The sequence below is a fragment of the Carcharhinus amblyrhynchos genome, chromosome 6, assembly GCF_965287045.1.
Source record: "Carcharhinus amblyrhynchos chromosome 6, sCarAmb.v2.hapA, whole genome shotgun sequence".
Classification (NCBI taxonomy): domain Eukaryota; kingdom Metazoa; phylum Chordata; class Chondrichthyes; order Carcharhiniformes; family Carcharhinidae; genus Carcharhinus; species Carcharhinus amblyrhynchos.
The window spans coordinates 9364038-9383803 of NC_137329.1; the positions used below are offsets into that span (position 1 = coordinate 9364038).

Below are 19766 nucleotides of genomic sequence, written 5' to 3' on the forward strand. Positions count from 1 at the left end.
TCGCCATTCCTTCACTGCTGCTGGGTCAAAATCCTGGAATTCCCTCCCTAATGGCATTGCAGGTCAACCCACAGCACATGGACAGCAGCGATTCAAGAAGGCAACTCATCATCACCTTCTCAAGGCCAACTAGGATGGGGACTAAATGGTGGTGTAGACAATGATGCCAATATCCCATAATAATAAATTTTTTAAAAAAGTTAAAATGGAAAGCCTCTTGTCGATGTGAGAGTCTCAGGAATAGTTTATTCTCTCAAGCTGTTCTTCCCAGATGAATCAGGTTAGTTTTCTCTGGACAGAGTCAGTTTTCTCTGCCTGGGGAAATGAATCTCTCTGGCAGTTCAAAAACAAAACACATTTATGAAGTTACTGCATTCACTAAGTACTGGTCACGTTTAAATTACAATGGAGAGCAAAAATAGATTGGTACAATCCAATTTTAAAGCCAATCTGCCGCAGGGCATCCAAGATTTTTAAAAAGGTTGCAAAACAAAACACTCAGACTAGAAATCTCCCCTTCCACCCACTGTGGGAATCATTGTGCTTGGGGCAGAAAACTTGGTGAACCACGTAAACAACTGCTAATCTCGGATGGAAATTTACAGTCTTTGGGCACGTACGGCTGGAAAATCCCATGCTAAGTGTAATAATCCGACAAAAACTGGTCTTTCCATCACCAATCACCCTTTATTTAGAGTGAGTTCTGAATGTCGTTCAGTGGCTACAATGCGGCAGGTCAGCCCTAAGTCTTTCGACTGCCGGTCTGCGTGGATCCAGCTGGTTAGAACAAATAAAAGTACAGCACAAGAACAGGCCCTTTGCTTCTCCAAGCCTGCGCTGATCATGATGCCTGCCTAAACTAAAGAAGTATGCACTTGCGGAGCATGTGTTCTTCCACTCCCGTTCTATTCGTGTATTCATCTAGTTGCCCTTTAAATGCTGCTATTGTACCTGCTCCCACCACCTCCCCAGGCAGCGCGTTCCAGCCATTCACCACTCTCTGTGTAAAAAACTTGTCTCGCACATTTCCTCTAAACTTTTCCCCATGCACCATAAACCTGTATGCCCCAGTACTTCACTGTTCTACCCTAGGAAATAACATCTGACTATCCACTCTGTCCATGCCACTCATAATCTTGCAAACATCTATCAGGTCACCCCTCAACCTCCGTCATTCCAGTGAGAACAAACCAAGTTTATGCAACCTCTCCTCATAGCTAATACCCTCCAGACCAGGCAACATCCTGGTAAACTTCTTCTGTAACTTCTCCAAAGCATCCCCATCTTCTGGTAGCGTGGCAACCAGAATTGTACACAATATTCTAAAGGAGGCCTAACTAAGGTCCTGTTACAGCTGCAGCATGACCTGTCAATTTTTATACTCAATGCCCCAGCCGATGAAGGCAAGCATGCTGTTTACTTTCTTGACTACCTTATCCACCTGCGTTGCCACTTTCAGTGATCGGTGGGCATGTACGCCCGGATCTCTCTGCCTGTTAATACTCCTAAAGGTTCTACCATTTACTGCATAGCGGCAACTCTGCACTCATCTAATCAGAGTGCTTGTATTTTACCAGGCCCATGGGGAAACTGACAGTTCCCCTGTGGCCATCATAACACTAAGCATCCCTGATTAATTAACAATTAACTCAATTCATTTTTTTTTGTCTATAACATGCAGGGTGGTGCCCAATGTCACTAAAAGTATTGAGCATTGATTCGCTGTCTAAAGTCAGAGTTAGTGCAAGGAGGGTCAAACGTTACAATGCTCTAGTACAACACATTCTGAAGGAATGGGATGTGGATCTGCATCCAGGTCTCATGGTGAGGTCCTGCACGCAGAGGTCACTTCACATACACAGTGCAAATATATCTCGTCCCATCTCCAAACAATGCCCCTTTGCTTTCTGTTACTGTAACACATTGAAAGAAGAGTGAACAGCAATGAGTCATCCACTTTTATCCCAGAAGTGAGTACGCTGTGAGCAGGAGCTCAGAGACTTACAGTCTAGCAAGTCCACAGTCAGTCACAGGTGTAGACCAAGTCCTTCCTTAAACTTGTGAATATCATTGCTATAGAACGAATATTTAGGGTGTGGTTTTTGCTGTTGAATGAATGAAAATCAGACAAATTCTGTAAAAGTTCTGGAATCAAAGCAACCAGATTATCAACCAGTCAGATGGCGAAAATAAATATGTACTCCATAATTTCTCACTCACTTCTTGCTTCACTTTCTTGAGGATCCTTGAAGGCCTCGGATCTTGGCATCGGATTCTTCATTATTGCATTAGCTTCTCCAGTGTGGATTCTAATATCTCTCATTGAAATTCTCAACTACTCAGGAGTTACCACCTTCCAATCATAGAGCCCCTGCAGTGCAGAAAGTGACTATTTGGCCCATTGAAAGAACGTCTCACCCAGGTCCAACCAAGGCTGAAACTGAGCAGATCCTTGGCATCGTGAGGCAGCAGTGTAAACCACTGTGTCACCCTGCTGCCCCTTCCATAAATGCTTGGATCCTGCCAATTTCTATGTTTACTCTGCTCACTATCCTCTTCTCTCAGGGGTTTCACCTCATATTACTTTTCTCAACAACATCTGTACAGAACAGTTCATTTTTCTTCTTTTTAAGCCCAGGGAAAATGGGCTGACACCTAGTTTCAGTCTGTTTTTTTTTCTAGATAACCAAAGATACCATGAATTCTGGTTTTGAACCGCAGCAAAATCAGAATTTGGTCAGTGATGAGTGTTACACCTAGGTTAGACTGAATGTCCTAAATAGCATGACGCTTTGGACTGAACTGAAGAGACAAAGTAACTGCTGTCAACAACGAGGTACAACAATCACAACAATGATTACTGACATGAATCAAATAACACTAACCCATAATATTTTCCACTCGCATCAGTAATTTCAACACATTTTATATATATAGGGACCTGACCATTTATTGAACAATAATAACAGTAGCTCACACATCAAAAAGGAGAGTGGATTACGTAGATAGGACTTTCCAATTTTTTATTTTTGTGAGACATCAGGCCTACAAAAATAACGGTGACATATTCAAAAACCTTCCTTATACTGCATTGGCTTGAAAACGTAAATTTTTTTATTCATTCGTGGGACATGGGCGTCACTGGCTGGCCAGCATTCATTTCCCATCCCTAGTTACCCGAGAGCAGTTGAGAGCCAACCACATTGCTGTGGCTCTGGAGTCACATGTAGGCCAGACCAGGTAAGGGACGGCAGGTTTCCTTCCCAAAAGGACGTTAGTGAACCAGATGGGTTTTTCCAACAATGGTTTCAGTCATCGGTAGATTCTCAATTCCGGATATTTTTTATTAAATTCAAATTCCACCATCTGCTGTGGCAGGATTTGAACCCAGGTCCCCAGAACATTTGCTGAGTTTCTGGATTAATAGTCTAGTGATAATACCACCAGGTCACCGCCTTCCCCCATACTATTCAAGGTTATGCTGCTTGGTGGAGGTAACTTTCAACCAGAGTGCTCCTAATAAGGAATTTCATATAGCAAGCATGGAAACTTATAATTGGATGTGTGTGCCTGGTATTAAAATGCATGCTCTCAAAAGATCAGCCTGCACGTCAGAATCTTGAAGTTGGAAAATGATCCCAAAGAACTTACGTAGTCAGTGACTGAGTTGAACAGTCAAAAATATCCCACATTCAATTCCCATCCTGTGTTGACTTAACCGCTCCTTTTGGAAAGATTGATTTAATTTGCCTCAGAATTCTGAGGGTTAGGAAGCACTGATAAGTTTAAGCTCCTATTCCTGACTAAGCAATCCTTCCCGTTGGCATGGTGACCACGCAGGCAATCAGCACAGTTACTCCTTCCAATGCCGAGTCACTATGAAGTACTCGGCAGGGTGTCAAATATGGCAAACAGTGCAGATGCTGAAGAGATGAGCAACTTGATAACTGTCGCTGCCCCCACTCAAACACAATGGATGCAATTATTACCTACGGTACTTCATTGGGATATTACGAAGAGTACTTATGCATCATTGTGTTTGGCTAAAGTAGAACAGAAAAAATTGTGGGAACAGTCATTTAAGCTGCTGAGTGAAATGTGGGAGGAGGTAATTTTGAAAATGGTCACTTGTCACATAGGAATTACGGGTTCAACAAATGGTACTGCTCTGGTACTTATTGAAAGGTATCTTGGGATGATGCATGTTGTTGTCGTCCTAAATAACCTTCCTGCTTGCTGCAACGATACTTTGATGGTTGATTTCTCACCTTCGTTACACTTTCCCCAAACAGCTGCTTCGTAACAATTAGAAATGTAATTATGAAAAACGTGACAATTATTTGCAAGGCACCAATGGAGAGAGGCAGGGGGGTGGGTGGGTGGGGGGGATTTCAGCTGTAAAAACAGGATTGACAAATAAAGTACCAATCTAAGATTCCAATTTTTTTGTCACGTGGCATAGCTGGAAAGGGTACCCATAGTCTGCCAGGGTTATACATAAGAACATAAGAAATAGGAGCAGGAAGAGGCCACCTAGCCCTTCGAGCCTGCCCCGCCATTCAATAAGATCATGGCTGATCTGAAGTGGATCAGTTCCACTTTCCCGCTTTCTCCCCATAACCCTTAATTCCCCTGTCTATCAGAAACCTATCTACCCGTGACTTAAATATATTCAGCGAGGTAGCCTCCACCACTTCAACGGACAGAGAATTCCAGAGATTCACCACCCTTTGAGTGAACAAGTTCCTCCTCAGCTCTGATCCAAACTGCCCCCCCCACTTATTTTGAGGCTGTGCCGTCTAGTCCTGCTATCCTTTCTAAGCGGGAAGAATCTCTCTACCTCTACCCTATCTATTCCCTTCATTATCTTATATGTCTCTATAAGATCCTTCCTCAGCCTTTTAAACTCCAACGAGTACAGACCCAGTCTATTCAATCTCTCTTCATAGGCTAACCCTCTCATAAGAACATAAGAAATAGGAGCAGGAGTAGGCCATCTAGCCCTTCGAGCCTGCCCCGCCATTCAATAAGATCATGGCTGATCTGTCGTGGCTCAGTTCCACTTTCCCGCCCTCTCCCCATAACCCTTAATCCCCTCTCTTATCAAAAACCCATCAACCCGCGTCTTAAAAATATTTAGCGAGGCAGCCTCCACCACTTCAACGGGCAGAGAATTCCAGAGATTCACCACCCTTTGAGTGAAGAAGTTCCTCCTCAACTCCGTTCTAAACCGCTCCCCCTTTATCTTGAGGCTGTGCCCCCTAGTCCTACTGTCTTTTTTGAGCGGGAAGAGTCTCTCCACCTCTATCCTATCCATCCCATTCATCATCTTATACATCTCAATGAGATCTCCCCTCATTCTTCTAAACTCTAACGAGTACAAGCCTAGTTTATTCAGCCTCTCCTCATAGCTCAACCCCCTCAACTCCGGTATCAGCCTGGTAAACCTCCTCTGCACTCCCTCCAAGGCCAAAATATCTTTGCGCAGGTGCGGCGCCCAAAACTGCACACAGTACTCCAGCTGCGGCCTCACCAATGCCCTATACAGCTGCAGCAAGACCTCCCTACTTTTATATTCAATCCCCCTCGCTATGAAGGCCAGCATCCCATTCGCCTTCCTGACCACCTGCTGCACCTGCAAGCTGGGTTTTTGCGACTCATGCACAAGGACCCCGAGGTCCCTCTGCACCGTCGCCTGCTGCAGTTTTTCGCCACGTAAGTAATAGTCCTTCCTACCATTATTCCTACCAAAGTGGACCACCTCACACTTGCCAACATTAAATTCCATTTGCCATTTCCTGGCCCATTCGCCCAGCCTGTCTAGATCCTTCTGCAGACTCTCCACACCCTCCGCACAATTTGCCGTTCCCCCAATCTTGGTGTCATCAGCAAATTTCGACACCCTACACTCGGTTCCCTCCTCCAGATCATCTATATAAATGGTAAAAAGCTGAGGCCCCAGCACCGACCCCTGGGGCACTCCACTAGTCACCATCCGCAAATCCGAATAGCACCCGTTGACCCCCACTCTCTGCCTCCTATTTGACAACCAATCCTCTATCCACGTTAACACCCTACCCCCAACTCCATGTCCCTCGACCTTCTGCAATAACCTCTTGTGAGGTACTTTGTCAAACGCCTTCTGAAAATCCAGAAAGACCACATCCACCGGCTCTCCTCTATCCACCGCCCTAGACACATCCTCATAGAACTCCAGTAAATTTGTCAGACACGACTTCCCTTTAATGAAACCGTGCTGCGTCTGCTCTATCAAGCAATTCCCTTCAAGATGCCTTGCAATTTCCTCCTTAATGACGGATTCTAACATTTTACCTACCACAGACGTTAAACTAACAGGCCTATAATTCCCCGCCTTTTGCCTGGCACCCTTCTTAAACAACGACGTAACATTAGCCGTTTTCCAATCCTCCGGCACTTCCCCGGAATCCAGCGACGTCTGGAAAATAACCACCAAGGCATCCACTATCACCTCCGCCATTTCTTTCAGAACCCTCGGATGCATTCCATCCGGTCCTGGGGACTTGTCCACAATCAGCCCCTCCAGTCTGTCGAGCACCGCCTCTCTAGTAACAGTAATGTCATTAAGACCCTCCAGTCCTACCTCCTTTCCATCACTAACACCCGGCAAATTATTCACGTCCTCCTCCGTGAAGACAGAAACAAAAAAGTTATTCAATACCTTAGCCATATCCCCATCCCCTACCACTAGGTCCCCTTTCTCATCCTCTAAAGGACCAACGTTCACCCTAGCCAGCCTCTTCCTTTTTATATATTTATAAAAACTCTTGCTATCCTTTTTTATATTAAGCGCTAGCCCAGCTTCATAGTTTCTCCTACCCTTCTTTATCAACTTCTTTGTCAATCTTTGTTGACATTTAAACCTCTCCCAATCCTCTTCTCGCCCACTACTCTTAGCTACTCTAAATTCCTCCGCTTTTAATTTAACACTTTCCTTCACCTCCTTCGTTATCCACGGCTCATTACCTCTCCTCCTACTGTCCTTTTTGACCATTGGAATAAATTTCCGCTGAGCACCAAGAAAGATCTCCTTAAAGATCCTCCACTGCTCCTCAGCAGACCCTCCCTCCAACGCGCTCCCCCAGTCAACATTCGCCAATTCTTCTCTCATCCTACCGTACTCCCCTCTATTCAAACAAAGTACGCGTGTCTGGGAACCCACTTTCTCCTCCTCCATCTGCACCAGAAACTCCACCATACAACGATCACTCTCCCCAAGAGGATCCTTCACCGCAAGGTCCCTAATTCTACCCGCCTCATTACATAGCACGAGATCCAAGATAGCTCTCTCCCTCGTCGGCTCCAACACACACTGTTCCAGGAAACTATCCCGGCAGCATTCCAAGAATTCCTCCTCGAGCCCACCGCGTCCAACATGGGTCGACCAATCAATACGCAGATTGAAATCCCCCATAACTACGGCCGTCCCATTCCTGCACGCCGCACTTATTTGCACGTTAACAGCCCGCCCCACCTCCAGATCATTATTCGGGGGCCTATAGACGACACCCACCAGCGTCTTCCTCCCTTTGCTGTTCCTAATCTCCACCCACAACGATTCCACGTTCTGCTCCTTGGCTCCAATATCATCCCTTGCTACCACCTTGATGCTATCCTTAATCAGCAGAGCTACGCCCCCCCCTTTTCCCTCCTGCCTATCCTTCCTAAACACTTGATAGCCCTGTACATTCAGCTCCCAGTCCCTGTCACCTTGCAGCCACGTCTCTGTAATGGCCACCAGATCATATCCATTTGTGCTGATCTGCGCCACCAGCTCATCCACTTTATTCCGAATGCTTCGTGCATTCAGATAAAGCGCTTTCATCCCAGCCTTCACATGGACCCTATTTGCCGTAACGCCACCAACCATACTCATGCCCCCTACTCCCTCTATTATTGGGACATCCTCGGCCTCTTCCCTTACCTGTACCCTATCCTTAACTTTAGACATCGTAACGTCACCCACCCTCGCACCCTCCGGTATCAGTCTAGTGAACCTTCTCTGCACTCCCTCCAAGGCCAATATATCCTTCCGCAAGTGCGGCGACCAAAACTGCACACAGTACTCCAGCTGAGGCCTCACCAGTACCCTGTACAGTTGCAGCAAGACCTCCCTGTTTTTATATTCTATCCCCCTCGCTATAAAGGCCAACATTTCATTCGCCTTCTTGATCACCTGCTGCACCTGCAGACTGGGTTTTTGCGATTCGTGCAGAAGGACCCCCAGGTCCCACTGCACCGTAGCATGCTGCAGCTTTTTGCCTTTTAAATAATAATCCCTCCTACTATTATTTCTACCAAAGTGGATAACCTCACATTTGCTAACATTATACTCCACACCTTTGCTAACATTATACTCCATACCTTTCACACTCGCTCCACCTTAAGATAAGATGTTAAACCAGCAAATGGCTGGTTTAACATGAAACTAACATGAGGTTCTCATGGAAGCAGACAGTCTGCATTGGTGTTCGATACCAGCTGCACATTGTCGGGGCACAGCCCTCCAGTTCATAAAGGTGACTTCATGGTAAATGGGTACAATTGGCAAATACGCACTCATAACTCTGCAACTCTGTTTTACTGTTATATTGGACAGTGAGAAAAGTAATGAAGGTAATACAAAAAACTGGCTTACACTGAACAGTAAGAAGTCTCACAACACCTGAGAAAAGGGCAGCTCTCCGAAAGCTCTTGATTCCAAATAAACCTGTTGGACTTTAACCTGTGCTGTGAGACTTCTTACTGTGCCCACCCCAGTCCAATGCTGGCATCTCCACACCATGGCTACACTGAATATGTCACCAGTGATTTCCTGGAAATGCAAAAACACAGAAATTGAAAGGTATGGTGCTTTTCATGTTTGGGGTTGTATATCGCTGTCTGATCATATGAGTGGTCCATTAAAACAAAGAATATCAGTAAGCCATTCGACCCTTTGAGGTCATGGTTAATCATCCAACTCAGTAACCTATCCATGCTTTTCGTCCATCTTCTTTGATCCATTTAGCTCCAGCAGTTATATCGAACTCCTTCTTGAAAACAATGTTTCGGCCTCAACCGTTTTCTGTGGTAACCAATTCCACAGGCTTACCACTCTCTAGGTAAAAAAAAACTCTCTTCACCTCAGTCTTAAATGGTTTATCCGAATTCCTTAGACAATGACTCCTGGTTTTGGACTCTCTCGCCATCAGGGATACCCATTCTGCATCTTTCCAGTCTAGTCCTGTTAGAATGTTTTAGATTTTTATGAAATCCGTCCTCATTCTTCTCAACTCCAGAGAATATAATCCTAACCGACTCAATCTCTCCTCATATGTCAGTCCTGCTATCCTAGGAATCAGTCAGGTAAAACTTTGTTGCATCCCCTCTATGTTAAGAACATTCTTTCTCAGGTAAGGAGAACAGAACTGCACATAATATTCCAGGTGTGGTCTTAACAAGACCCTGTATAATTGCAGCAAGACATCCCTGCTCCTGTCTTCAAATCCCCTCATCATGAAGGCAAACATGCCAACTTTACCACTTGCTGCACCTGCATACTTACCTTCAATGACTGGTGCGCGAAGATACCCAGATCTCGTTGCACATTCCCTCTCTCAATTTATTGGCTTTCAGATAATAATCTGCCTTCTTGTTTTCGCTACCAAAGTGAATAACCTCACATCTATCCACATTATACAGCATCTGCCATGCGTGTACCCATTCACTCAACTAATCCAAATCACACTGAAGCATCTCTGCATCCTCCTCGCAGCTCACCTTCCATCCAGCTTTGTATCATCTGCAAATTAGGAGATTCTACTGATTTTGACATTGTTTGCATACATTCTATGACAAAATTCAAGACATTGCTTTGTCTCAGTAATCGATAAACGTGTCACACTCACTGAGTTGGGAAGTCACTGGTCCCAGGCACTTGGTGAACGTCTGGCAGGGCTTCTCTTTCTGGCTGTGAATATTGAGGATTAGAAGATAAAGAAAGACAGAGGGAGGAAGTCAGGTTTTAAAACACAATGCTGCCCAGGTAGTCAAAAAAATTAAAAGGTTGCAAGAAGGTTGAAATGCAGTAAGAGCAACTTTAAAAGTCAAAGCAGAACAACCTGCCAGAAGGCATTGGATAGTCATTATTTCTGTATTATTACCTGACGTTTAGTTGTACCAATTGAATCATCAGTGTTGTTCCGTACATTCACTTTCTATTTAATATTATACCAAAGTTTGACACAATTTTGTTCAGTCCAGCTTTGAAGAGAGAAAAGGACTACAGAAGTAAGAGATGCTTCCTTCATTACAAATGTGATTTTTACTTTGAAAGTACTCAACTGGTTGCAAAACATCCTGCAGTTTCCTCCAGGACATGAGAGGTGCTACGTAAATGCACATCTTCCTTTTGTTTATATATATATGGGCTTAGGTCGGAAGAAGATGTAAAAGTCAGATGTTCAGAATTCTTATGGAAACAACCAATATCTCTGCACTTAAGATGGTTCCACCATAGATCTGAAATTTGTAAAAGCTCCATTCATCTCTTCAAGTATGGAGTGGCACCGTTAAAGTTGTGATTCTAAAGATTCATGGGATGCTACAATGCAGAAAGAGGCCATTCGGCCCATCGGGTCTGCACCGACTACAATCCCACTTTGGCCCTATCCCCATAATCTCACATATTTACCCTAGCTAGTCCCCCTGATACTAGGGGACAATTTAGCATAGCCAAGCCATCTGAACTCCACATCTTTGGAGTGTGGGGGGAAACCGAAGCATCCGGAGGAAACCCGTACAGACAACGGAGAATGTGTAAACTCCACACAGACAATGATCCAAGCTGGGAATCGAACCCGGGATCCCTAGCGCTGTGAGGCAGCAGTGCTAACCACTGTGCCACTGTGAATGATCCAAAGGATCAATTTACAAAGGAGGTGACTGAGTCATATCTGTGCATTTAGTTGTCAGGGCTACAGTTAGTTACTTGTTATATGTTTATATTGAAGCTATATTGCTTGCCAAACTGAAACCCTCCTCCACAGCTTTGCTACCTGTAGACTTGACTATTTCAATGCAATCCTGGCCAGTCTCATTAGCTCTACCCTTCACAAACTTGAAGTCATTCAAAACTCTATTGCCAGCAACCTAGCTCACACCAAATCTCATTAATAATCCATTGCTGAAACCCTTCTGAAAGTCTAAATAAACACATCCACCAGTTCACTTTGGTCAACTCTATTAGTTACCTCCTCAAAGAATTCCAGCAGATATGTTAAGCATAGTTTTCCTTTTGTAAATCCGTGCTGACTTTGTCTGATTATACCACTGCTTTCCGAACACTCTGCTATGAAATCCTTGCTAATGGACTCTAGTAACTTCCCCAGTACCGATGTTAGGTTCACTGGTCTGTAGTTTCCTGTTTTCTCTCCCTTTGAATAGTGGACTTACATTAACTACCCTCCAGTCTGTAGGAACTATTCCAGGGCTCAAAGAATTTTGGAACATGCCCACCAATGGATCCACTATTTCTAGGGGCACATCCTGAAGTACTCTGGGATGAAGATTATCAGTGCCTGGAGATTTATCCAGCTTTGATACCACTGATTTCCAAAAAACACATTTCTCTACTCATACTGATTTCCTTCAGCTCTTCATTAAAACTTGCTGCTGTTGTTTCTGTACAACTGGGGCAGGATTTTCTGGCCACACCCGCCCCAAGACCATAAGATCCTGCCCGAGATCAATGGACTTTTGCATGTTCCCTCCCCCGCCCGCTCCAATTCCTGGAGCAGGTGGGACGGGAAAATTCCACCCTCGGTGCCTGGAATTGTGACAGAGTCAACATTAGAATTTTGAAATGGTAGTGCAATATTTTTTGGGGCTATTGAAATTAATTTTTCTTGCCATTATGTTTCTTCTTGGTCTTACTGACAGCTTTGGCTAATCACCCAATGCTCCAGTCTATGAATTGCCTGCTACTGTGCTGTCAAGACAAAGTCATCACCTTCAGCTCCTGCTATAAGCTCTGTACACTTGCCATCAATTCCACTTCTCTCCTTAGCCACTGTACAGCTGAAGAAGACTGTTCACAATCACAACATCCTAAGAGACTATCAATCTGAAGTTCCAACACTGCTTTTGATTTGATTTGATTTATTACTGTCACATGTATTAACATACAGTGAGATGTATCGTTTCTTGTGTGCTATACAGACAAAGCATACCGTTCATAGAGAAGGAAATGAGACAGTGTAGAATGCAGTGTTCCAGTCAAAGCTAGGGTGTAGAGAAAGATCAACTTAATGCAAGGCAAGTCCATTCAAAAGTCTGACAGTAGCAGGGAAGAAGCTATTCTTGAGTCAACTGGTACATGACCTCAGACTTTTGTATCTTTTTCCCAAAGGAAGGAAGTGGAAGAGAGAATGTCCGGGGTGCCAGGGGTCCTTAATTATGCTGGCTGCTTTGTCAAGGCAGCTGGAAGTGTAGAAAGAGTCAATGGATGGGAGGCTGGTTTGCATGATGGATTGGGCTACACTCATGACCTATTGTAGTTCCCTGCGGTCTTGGGCAGAGCAGGAGCTATGATATAACCAGAAAGAATGCTTTCTATGGCACATCTGTAAACGTTGGTGAGAGTAGTAGCTGACATGCCAAATTTCCTTAGTCTTCTGAGAAAGTAGAGGCGTTGGTGGGCTTTCTTAACTATAGTGTCGGCATGGGGGGTACCAGGTCAGGTTGTTGGTGATCTGGACACCTAAAAACTTGAAACTCTCGACCCTTTCTACTTCGGTCCCTGCATCTTCACCCTCACACAGGCTGCTGTCTCCATTACATTGCCTCTGACCATTCCCCTTCCTAATGGTGCTTTTGTAATCTGAAACATTCCAACACTTTTCTGGGTGTTCTCCCCATCCTGTTAACTTCAGATCATCCAAAGTTCTGGGCCCACTCAGCACTGACGAAGGGTCATCTAGACTTGAAACGTTGGCTCTATTCTCTCTCCACACATGCCATCAGGCCTGCTGAGATTTCCCAGCATTTTCGTTTTTTATTTCTGTGCTCACTCCCTGTACTGCACAGTCATGCTTACCAACCCCTGTACTCTTCGATCTTTTGACCCCCAATGCCTCAACACATCATATTTAAAATTCCAATTATTGTGTTAAAATCATGTAAGACCTCACTCATTCACTACCCTGGAATAATTGTTCCTTTAATTCTCCATCTTTTGGAGGAAATTTTGCGGATCCTCCTTTCCAACTGTCCTACCATTGACAGCTGATCTTCAGGCACAGTAGTACAGTGGTTAGCACTGCTGCCTCACAGCACCAGAGACCCGGGTTTGATTCTGGCCTCGGGTCACTGCCTGTGTGGAGTCTGCACGTTCTCCCCATGTCTGCATGGGTTTCTCCCAGGTGCTCTGGCTTCCTTCCACAGTTCAAAGATGTGCGGGTTAGACTGATTGACCATGCTAAATTGCCCCTTAGTGTCAGGGGATTAGGACTGTAAATATGATGGGTTACAGGGATAGGACTTGTGGGATTGTTGTCGTGCAGACTCGATGAGCCAAGTGGCCTCCTTCTGCACTGTAGGGATTCTACGATACATGCTTCACTCTCTGGAATTTCCCTCCCAAAACTTCTCTACCACATTCTCCTCCTTTACAATACTCCCTCTCTTTGATCAAAGTTAGGTCACTTTCCTATTCGCTCCTCTCTAGCTAGGTGTTCACTTTTTTATATTACGCCTCTGCATTTTGGGACATTTTTCTTTGTTTAAGCGGATATAAATTTAAGTAAAAACAGATAATACCGGAAACAGGTCGCATCCGCGGAGAAACACATTTAACAAAATGATAACAGAACGTTAGCGTTCTCCCCTTGGATGGTGCCTAAAATGCGGAGTATTTCCAGCATCGTTCAGTTTTTATTTCAGATTTGCAGCATCTGCAATATTTTGATTCTGCACAATGCAAGTTGTTATTCTTTTGATTATTTTCACAAAGGAAGCATAAACTTCCTGCCTGCAACCCAATCAAACTGACGTTTCAAACATTCACAAAACTCCCTCTGGAAGTATTTCTTTTTCCAGAAAGTTGTGTTTTTAATTCCCCACACTGATAAGTTTAATCCCTTGGCACTCAGCTCTTTGCCAAGAAAATTAAACCAACTGCCAGAGATGTCAATCAGTTAGCTGAGAAACAAGGACATTAATTTACAAATGTGTTGTGTTCATTTCCAGATCAGAGGTTTCAATTCAATTTGTCAATTATTATTCATCTGAAACAATAATTTCCTCAGTCTATTCTCCGATCTTTCAGGTGTGTAGGTTTCCTCCTGTTTCCTCCCACAGTCCAAAGACGTGCAGGTTAGGTGGGGATTGGTCATTCTGAATTTCCCCTTGAGGACGGAGTTCTCCCAAAAATATTCGAAGTGTTGAATTCACGGGAAAACTGGAGTAGTTCACGCTGCTTTTTTCAGTGGGAGTTCAGACTAGAATCTCCCACACTCTGTGCACTGCACAGACCGGAGGTGTGAATACTGGGGGCGATTCTCCCACCCTGCCACACTAGTTTTATAGTGCAGCAGGGTGGGAAAATCTTGCGGCTGGGCATGCATGGGATTTGCACATGTGTTCCCGCCGTGAGAACATCTTCCAGCTCAATCTGATTCATGCTGGAAACCGGTGGGACGACCAGGTCAATAATTTTAATCTGATTTCAATATAATTTAAATGTAATTAGCGGGCCCGGATTTGAATTCTCGGTCCCACTAGCCTCTCCCACCCTGCCAGAGTGTTTCACTCTTGCGGGGGTTTACAGTAGGCTCCCACTTTCTGGAAACTATTGGGACAACCCTGCTGGAGTGAAGTGGGAGGGAGGCAATTGGGCCCCCGAGGGGGCTGGGCAGTGGCGGGTGAGATTGTGTCCCCAGGCATGGGCACACTGGCAGTGCTAGCCTGCACTCCTAGCACTGCCCAAAGGGCAAAGTACCCATGCCCAGGACATCCTTGCATTGGCCACCAGGCATAGGGCAGTGTCAAGGGGGCAGGGCATATGGGGGTGGGGCCTATAGGGGACAGGGCCAAGGGGTAGTTGGTGGGGGTGGGGATTCCCGCTTACCCTCCTCATCAGACCCCAACCAAGAGGCCCCATCCCCTTGGCACTGGGCTATGTCCGGTGGACAGTGTTAAGGTGCCTCTTGGGCATTTGCCCTCACCCACTTTGCCCGCTCATACTCCCCAAGGCTCCGACTAGGAGCTGCCCGTGGCAAAGCTTGGCACTGCCAAGTTGGCACGGTGCTGCGATGTCACGTTGGCAAGTATGGCCAGGGGGCTCAATACATGGCAGGAAAGGGGCTGTTAAGTGAATTAGTATTTATTATCATACGTTTAAACGAGGTTCTTTGCGAGTGAGAACCTAATTACATCACTGGCAACCAGCGGTGAAAATCGGAAATTGCTATCTGGCTGGCGAGATTCGGGATTTCCAGATTTTGCCGGATTTTGTGTCCCCGCCAGCATTCCGGCTGACAGAGAACGTGGGCTCAAGATCACCCGCAATGTTTTATTGCTTCATATTTAACGCATTCATGGCTGTGAAACCCGCTCCTCTCTGGTAGTGTGTTGTTCACGTGATACTACGCTGACTAATTAAGATCCATCCAGCCTGAAACATGCTCTGTTAAAGACTGAGTGTCACTGCGAAGGGTGGGCACTGAGGAAAGGGGAATGTGCGAGCTGGCACTTCCAACCAGCTCCCTCAACTGCTGCAGAGGTGTGTGGTACGAGCTGCTGACCTGAGAATAATATCAGCGGGTAACCTGCGCCATGAGTGTCTGGGCAATATAATCATTCACAGACTTCAGTCCCCCCCTACATTTGTCAATTTTATTTGAGCCCTGAATTTCATCCCTTCCTGGATTGAGGTTGCAGTTGGAAGGACTACCAGCCGTAAAAGCATACAGGCAAAGTAAGAGCCCAGCTAGATGCTGCTTAATTCATTTCAATTGGCTTTTTGATTGTTGGCGGGTGTTCTTCTGACTTGCCTGCTGAATGAAATATTGCTCCAGGACACAATGATGTCAGGGTGTATATTTGATGTCTCCTTGTGCTATTTTACACTTGCTTGGGTTGTAAAATAAAAGCTTATTTATTAGTCACAAGTCGGCTTACATTAACGCTACAATGAATTTACTGTGAAAATCCCCTAGTCGCCACATTCCAGTACCTGTTAGGGTACAGTGAGGGAGAATGTAGCATGGCCAATCTACCTAACCTTCAGATCCTGGGACACTAAGGGGCAATTTAGCATGGCCAATCCACCTAACCTGCACATTTTTCAGCTTGTGGGAGGAAATCCAAGCAGCTGTATGAAAACCCACGCAAACACAGGAAGAACATGCTAACTCCACACATTTAGTGACCCAAGCTGGGAATCGAATCCGGGTTCTCTGATGTTGTGAGGCAGCAGCGCTAACCACTGTGCCACCGAGCAGCCCCCAATTTTAGCTAATGATTGTTCCATGACATCTACAGTAAATACAAAATACATGAAACACGACAGGTGGATGTCCCTGTCCATTAAACATATGGAGATTTAGCAATCTACAACACTTCAGGAGATGGAGAGAATCTGAAGCAGGAAGAAATACATTTTTAAAAAAAACTGCTTGAATTATTTACTTGAACATTCAAAAATAGAACTGAAAACTTGTCAATTTCTGATTCCGTTTTCAGATTATCTGTCAGGAAGATGTTTCTGGCAATGAAATGTGTAATTCATAAAGTTACGTCTGAGGAATAAGATTAAGCAGATGCAAGATGAGCCATGAGAACCCAGGAGGTGCATTAATTAATTGGAGTTTACTTTCTATTCTTACAATATCACGTCTGATATCATAAAACCAAAATTAGAAGTCATATTTCATGCATGGAGTACGTGCCCAGTCAAATTCAACAATCTCAGCAAGCTTAATTACAAAGAAAAGGTTCAATTCAGAATCTTGACACAAAGAGAGGTCATTTTGTCCAATGTATTTTTTGGATATTTGTTTGGAAATACAAACAATCACGGATAAAATGATGCTTCTGGTATAAACCCAATGGAATTTGAATTTTAATACATATCTATGTTAACACAAGGTGTTTTTCTCTATTCTACAACAGTGTTATACATAAATTGTCTCCCGAGGATCATGTTACACTGAGATAACGCACTGTAAGAAATTTCTAACTTCAATTAGTGTTGTTATTCAGTTCACATATTTCTGCAGATGTCTTTATCCTAAGGATTTAATCCAATTGATGATGTTTGGAAATGTTAGCATTCATACATTCAGAAAGATCAATGATCTGAATCATTAGCTGAATTTAACATTCATCCACTGGTGGGTTTCAAGGCAAAAGGGGGGCATATCAAATTTGATTTGATTTATTATTGTCACATTATTAATGCAGTGAAAGGTATTATTTCTTGCACGCTATACAGACAAAGCATGCTGTTCATAGAAAAGGAAAGGAGAAAGTACAGAATGTAATGCTATAGACATAGCTGGGGTGTAGAGAAAGATTAACTTAATGTGAGTTGGTCTATTCAAAAGTCTGAATGGCAGCAGGGAAGAAGTTGTTCTTCAGACGGTTGGTACGTTTCTTCAGACATTTATATATTTTTCCCGACAGAGGGAGGTGAAAGAGAGAACGTCTGGGGTGCGTGGGGTCTTTGACGATGCTGGCTGCTTTGCTGAGGCAGCGGGAAGTGTAGACAGGGACAATGGATGGGAGGCTGATTTGCGTGATGGGCTGGGCTTCATTCATGGCTCTTCGTAATTTTTTGCAGTCTTGGGCAGAGCAGGAGCCATACCAAGCTGCAATACATCTAGAAAGAATGCTTTCTATGGTGCAACTGGGCTGGGGGGTGTCTCTCGCAGGGGTCAAATTGGTAGACCAGCTGAGAGTATTGCCAGCCGTTGGGTTAGCAATTAATTCCCACTCTATGGCCTCACCCAGCTGCAGGATTTAAGCAGCGGAGGGAGAAGCCTACACCAAAATCCCAGCCTGGCAAATTTCCTCGCACAGGCTGGAGCTGGGGTGGAGGACAGGGTCCCACCTTAATGGGACTCTAGTACCTCCCAAGGTGTGTAAACACCCCACTCCCAGGTTCCCCTCTCACCTCTACGTTCTTTCACCTCTGCCTCCACTCTCAGTTGAGTCTGCTGCGAGACTCCCAACACTCACCTTGAAAGGTCTCGGTGCAACCTCCTCATTGCCTGGGTGCAATACCAACAGTGGCCACTGCCCCCAGTGCCACTGCCAGAGAACTGGAGAGCCTCTGGCCATGGATTTGTCTGATAAATGTCTCACAGCATCAGTTTAAAGTCCAATAGATTTATTTAGTACCAAAAGCCACTAACTTCCAGAGCGCTGCTCCTTCGTCAGGTAAGTGGGAGTTCTGTTCACAAACAGGGCGTATAAAGACACAAACTCAATTTACAAAATAATGATTGGAATGCGAGTCTTTACAGGTAATCAAATCTTAAAGGTACAGACAATGTGAGTGGAGAGAGGGTTAAGCACAGGCCATCATGGGGGTTACAGGTAATGTGACATGAACCCAAGATCCCGGTTGAGGCCATCCTCATGTGTGTGGAATTAGGCTCCAAGATGAGGATGGCCTCAACTGGGATCTTGGGTTCATGTCACATTACCTGTAACCCCCATGACTTACCTGGGCTTGCAAAATCTCACTAACTGTCCTGACTGGAGGCAATACACATCTCTTTAACCTGTGCTTGACCCTCTCTCCACTCACATCGTCTGTACCTTTAAGACTTGATTACCTGTAAAGACTTGCATTCCAACCATTATTTTGTAAATCGAGTTTGTGTCTTTATATGCCCTGTTTGTGAACAGAACCCCCAATTACCTGACGAAGGAGCAGCGCTCCGAAAGCTAGTGGTTTTTGCTACCAAAATAAACCTGTTGGACTTTAACCTGGTGTTGTGCGACTTTTTACTGTGTTTATCCCAGTCCAACACCGGTATCTCCACGCCTTGGATTTGTCAACGGCTCTCCTGTTTCTGAGGAGAAGCCCAGCCTTGAGTGGGAGGGCCTTTCCCCACCTCCACTTTTTCACCTGTCAGGAAAGGAGGTGGGGGACGGGGGACAGGAGAAACTCCAGCGTCCCGTTAATCCAACTCCATGTTTTATGCAAACAAAAATAAAATAAACTTCATTCTAGTCTTCTTGCGCGTTAATACTTTGCCTCATTTTGGAATTCACAGCTGTGAAAACTGCACTGAAGTATTTATAGAATTATATCCCATGCTGCGATGACAGAGGGGCAATAAATATGACTGGATGTGGCATTTTGATTTGATTTGATTTATTATTGTCACATGTATTGGGATACAGTGAAAAGTATTCTTCCTTGTGTACTCTACATAAGTGCGTAACATGCCGTTCATAGAGTACGTTGGGGAGAAGGAGAGGAGAGGATGCAGAATGTAGTGTTACATGGCTAGGGTGCAGAGAAAGATCAGCTTAATATATGGTAACTCCATTCAAAAGTCTGATGGCCACAGCAGGGGAGAAGCTGTTCTTGAGTTGGTGAGATGAGGCAAAATCTCTTCACCAAGAGGGTGGCGAACCTGTGAAATTCTCAATCACAGAAAGCATTGGAGACATTCCCCTGGACAGAATCTTCCCAGCCCTGTGGTAGCAGGGCGGGTGCCAGGAAAGTT

General features: G+C 44.8%; 1 long non-coding RNA gene across 2 annotated transcripts in view; it reads right to left on the reverse strand.

The window, feature by feature from the left end:
- LOC145343694 (uncharacterized) overlaps positions 1-19766 on the reverse strand; it is an 89733-nt gene that overhangs the window by 19468 nt on the left and 50499 nt on the right. The window contains exon 3 of one of the 2 annotated variants that reach the window (XR_013886772.1): positions 9930-9991. The exons of the other annotated variant lie outside the window; for it this stretch is intronic. This is a non-coding gene — a long non-coding RNA (uncharacterized LOC145343694). The remainder of the gene's footprint in view (positions 1-9929; positions 9992-19766) is intronic. 2 annotated transcript variants of the gene reach the window in all.